Source organism: Myotis brandtii, unplaced genomic scaffold (genome assembly GCF_000412655.1).
Source record: "Myotis brandtii unplaced genomic scaffold, ASM41265v1 scaffold68, whole genome shotgun sequence".
In the NCBI taxonomy this organism is placed as follows: Eukaryota; Metazoa; Chordata; class Mammalia; order Chiroptera; family Vespertilionidae; genus Myotis; species Myotis brandtii.
Genome location: NW_005370657.1, coordinates 315,022 through 319,781, shown reverse-complemented (window position 1 = coordinate 319,781; position 4,760 = coordinate 315,022). Strand labels below are relative to the sequence as shown.

Here is a 4,760-nt window from a genome sequence, read left to right as displayed (position 1 = left end):
GGTGGAAGTTCTTCCCCTTCAGGGCACCTCACCTCTGCTCTAAGGGCCTTTCAAGTGATAGCGACAGCCCCCCCCCCCCCCCCCCAGAATAGCGAGGACAGTCCCCCGGCTGTGGGCTGCAATCACATGGACAAGGCACCTTCACAGCGACGCTGAGGTCAGGGTTTGATTGGAGCACGGGGACCAAAGCCTCGCAGGCTGACCCTGACCATCACGTCAGCCCTCCTCTGTCTGTGGTTTCTGGCTCCTTCCAGGTCCAGCACCCGCTCTCAGCCCGTGGCCTCCGCTGGGGGTGGGGTGAGGTCGGCAGCCCTCCCCGCTTTCCTGCGATGAGTTCTCCCGTAGACCCTCGGCTGGCCTTTGTGTCCCTTGCTTGGCAAGTCTCTAACCGCCTGGCAAGCCCCACGGGAGCCCAGCCTGGTGTGGAGCCACCCAGCTGCTCGCCGCCCTCCTGCGGGAACCGGCGGAGCTCGGAGCACAGGTTTGCTGAGTGCCTGCTCTCCTGGCCTCGCGGCTGTGCTCTGAGCTGGACTCCCTGGTTAGGCAGCGGCCCTGGGCTACAGGAAACCAGCCCGTGGTTGTTTTGTTTTGATTGCACAATCCTGGTGCAGAGGCCAGGCAGACATCTGCTGTGTTGGCTGGCCCCGCACCACCCCCATTTCTGGCAGAAGCCCCCCAGTTGCCTCACAGGGAATTTGCCCCACGTGTGCAGCCCGGGCAGGGGGCTGTCAGTCCAGATGCCGCTGTCCTTCCTCGCCAAGGGATGGGCCTGTGTCCTGGCTGCGTGGCCAGTCCCCGAGCGTAGTCACAGCGCGTCCCCTGCTCTCCAGGATGCCTGGCCGCGTCCCTGCTGGGGCCTGGCTGCTCTCCCCTCCGTCTGGGATGAAGCCCTTTTCTGCTCAAGGCACACAGCCCCCTTCTATTGCTGAAACCTGAGTGACTAGATTTGAATGTGGATCCTGGCTCTGTCCAGATTCACTGTGTGACCCTGGGCAACATGGCCCCTCTCTGGGCCTCGATTTCTCCACCTGCATGCCTCCGAGGGCAGGCACTTCAGGCCCTCTGGCTGCCTTGTTCTCTGCAGCTGGCTGGGACCTCATGGACCAGCTGGGGCCTTCTCTGCCCTGACAGGGTCTCTGGGACCTGTTTGGTGGGGGAGGTGGGGTGGTGGCTGGGGAATCCTTAGCTCTACCTCCTGCTGTGGGTAATGGGGCCATAAGGCTCAAGGGACTCTGTACCAAGGCCTTGCTAAGTCGACTTTGCACAAAGCCAAGCCCTGGCTTTGATGGGACAGGGGTCCACCTCTTTTTAAGCTGTTATGCCTCAAGTTTTTGAGGATCTGGTGAAAGCTATGGATGCTCTCCCTCGACCAAATACATCTCTCTATCCATGTCTCGCCTCTCTCTCAACACCCCCACCCCCCGACACACTTCCATGTATAGTTTCAGGAGGAGGGCTAGGAAGAGCCTTTCGACGCCCATCCTGATGGCCTCCGTGAGCTGCCCCACGGTTTTAGGACAGAGAACCAGCCGTGGCACACACATCAGTGGCCAGGCCCTACACCGGGCGCTTAGAGAGCAACAGCTCAACCACTCAAAGAGGTTAGCATTTGTGGTGGAGACTGCTTTGTTTTCATCAAACCCTGGTTCCTTATTTTCCCCTTGGGCATGCAGCTGGACTACATTTCCCAGCGTCCCTTGCAGGTAGGCATGGCCACATGACTGTGCTCTGGCCAATGGACTGTGAGCTGAAGTGATGTGCCTCCTCTCCTTCTAGCTTGGTCCACAAATTCCTTCCATGCCATCCCTCCCTCTCTCTTTCACCTTCCACAAGTTTATAGCAGAGGAGGATAAGGCCCTAGAAGATGATGGAGCCACAAGATGAAGGAGCCTGGGCCCCTGAGTGACTGTGTGGAGCAGGACCCTGGGCCCTCCCCCACCCCCCCAGCCCATCGGACTGTACCATGAGCAAGAAATACACTTTTATTTGGAGGCTGTTTGGTACAGCCATGAACCCATCCTAACTAAAATAACATTGTTATTATCCCCATCCAGGGAGCTTGTTTTTGTTTTAAAGGAATCCATCTTCATTTTCCTTCAAAATAGCAAGCTCCCCACTGCCTTCAGCCTGAGACCCCACACTTCTGGCCCTGTGCCCGGTGCCCACCTGCACCCATCTTCTCCGGGACCCCGGTTTACAGCGTCACCCCTCGCCCTCTGGCCCCTCTGCCCCAGCTTCCCTGATTCCATTCTGTCTGCAGTCTGTAGCTTTCTTGTTCCCTCCTGTCTCCCCCATCCCCCACCCCTGCAGTTACTTTGGCTGCTGTCTGGGATCCAAAGACCAGGGTTCAGGGTGAGTGGTGTTTGTGCTTTCCTCCTTGACAAATAGCTCCTTGATGCCAAGGTCTGGGCTGGTTTGCTGCTGAGTTGCCTCCTGCCCAGCAGAAGACAAGCACACGGCTGCTTCTGCAGTGCTGTGGTCCTTGTAACTCCACGGCGCGGAAGGCCCTGGAGGGGGGCTCCCGGAATCCCATTTTCCTGGGGTACCTGGATTCCAGAGGGAGAAGCTGGCCTCCCCACCCCCAGGCTCTTTCCCTCAATGGGCTATGGCCAGGCTCCAGGTGGGGCTCGGAGCCTGGGCTGCCTCATCCTGGCCTTTGCTCCAGGCCCCCACATGCTGGGAGACTGAGCCAGGTCAAGCCAGTTATATGCCCACTGTGGGCGACCCTTCCCACCACTGTCCATCAGAGGGAGGACTGACCCTCCCCCTTATAATTCAATTGATCTCCAACTACCTTTAGCCCTTTACAGACCCTTTCGGCCTCTGTTATCTTCATATAATACTAACATTAATAATAAAACTGTGTGTGCCAGGCCCCAGGCTAAGCCGTTTACATCCTAGATCTTTCTGATCCCGGACACCATCTCTGATCCCGGACACTCATCCCCATTTTACAGATGAAGTTCCGGGCGCCCCTCCCAGCAGCCCCCAGGACCACCTGTGAAGCTAGCGGTCAGGGTCTGGCCAGGTGTGTGTGTCGCAGACAGGACTGCCCGGGACTGCTTTCCCACAGGCAGCAGCAGAGGGAGAAAAGCTGCTGGGAGGAGGGGAGGCCAGCTCCCTCCCCAGGGAGCTCCAGGCAGCTCCCAGGCCGCCCCCACCAGGGTCCGTCCCCTCCTCAGCTCCTTTCCACCGGCCCTTGACCTCTGCCCACACCACCAGGGGCTGTGAGCCTGTCCTGGAGCTCATCCCCTCTCCCGCTCCCGCTCCCACCATTGGAAGCTTGGCTGTGTGGTTCTTCCCAAGCAGACCCAGCGAGCGGTGCTTCTCCGAGGAGGTGTGTTCACTTTGCAAAACAGCAGAAATTTATAGCTCAAGTAATTGATCACGGTGCTGCTGCCTCCCTGCATCTCGCTCGCTCTCCTAATTCCCTTCTCCCTGCTCGCCTTTCCCTGTTTCCTCGCGCACCATCTGTGGTGTCAGAGAAAAGCGAGCCAGGAAGGGGCGGTTCTAGTCCCAGCTCTGCCAATTACGAGTCACATGAACCTCAGTTTCTCCATCCGCAAAACAGAGATGCTAATAATACCTGCTCCTGAGTGTGCTGGGCCCCGTGGTGCTGGGCCCCCGTGGAGCACCCACACGGGGTGACTTCACCCTCCCTGGAAGATGGGTGGCTTTGGGGCCTGCCTTCCAGAGGGGGACGCTGGGGCCCAGAGACCTCGGGGCATCTGCTCAGGCTCACAGAGCTGGTAAACAGCAGCCCTGAGGCTCGAACCCACATCATTGTGCTGCAAAGCCCAAACCGTTAGGCAACATTGCCTTCCTTTCCCCTCAGGGTCAACCAGAACAGAGGCGATGCTTGCTGGCCTCCCATCCCCCTGCTGTTTATCCTGGGCTGACAGGAGGGCATGTGGGAGGATGGAAGCAAACTTCACAGTCCTTTCCATCCGACCGACCGTCCGGGAGTGTCCGGGACCTAAGAGCTTGTCTGGCCTCAGATTCCTCCTTCCTCTCCTCCCATAGACTCTGTGTGACGGGAGCCTCCCGCCTGCCAAGCCCCCACACCTGCCAGCCTCCTGGTGCCTCCAGGGAGGTCCACAGAACCTTCTGGAATAACCCACAAAAGGAATGACCCTTCGCCTGGTAGATGAGGCACCCAGGCCTGGGAAGGTGGCCCCGGTCCCCTGGAGCTCTGCAGGCCTGGCTGGAAAGCGCCCTCCGGACTCCCCCTCCAGTGCTCGCTGGGCTGCAGCCATTCCTGCTTCTTTCTGTTCAGTTCTGGGGGGAGACTATTTCCAGGGGGTGAGAGCTGGTCTGTCTTCCTTCCTTCCTTCCTTCCTTCCTTCCTTCCTTCCTTCCTTCCTTCCTTCCTTCCACCCCTTCCTCTTCCTCTTCCCTGTCCTCAGCCCAGCTTCCTCCCTGCCCCTGCCTGTCTGTGTGTCTGTCCCTCTCCTGGCCTCAGCCCGCAGGTAAGGACCAGCTCCCCTCCCGGGCTGCAAGGCCAAGGACAGCTCCTCTCCGCTCCCTGAGGCTCCAGGGGCCTCTGCATGCACCCGCCTGCTCCCTTCCCCATCGCAGCCCCAGCCCAGGGGGCCGCAGCTGGGGGGCAGCAGTGCGGCGGGTACCCCCTTTCTGCAGGTACAGGAGGGGGGCCACAGCTGGGGAGCAGCGGTGCGGCGGGTACCCCCTTTCTGCAGGGACAGGAGGGGGGCCGCAGCTGGGGGGCAGCGGTGCGGCGGGTACCCCCTTTCTGCAGGGAC

General features: G+C 59.9%; 1 protein-coding gene across 1 annotated transcript in view; it reads right to left on the bottom strand.

Moving 5' to 3' along the window:
• Positions 1 to 4,760, bottom strand: part of ZDHHC12 (zinc finger, DHHC-type containing 12) — a 590,635-nt gene that overhangs the window by 448,174 nt on the left and 137,701 nt on the right. The window lies entirely within an intron of this gene.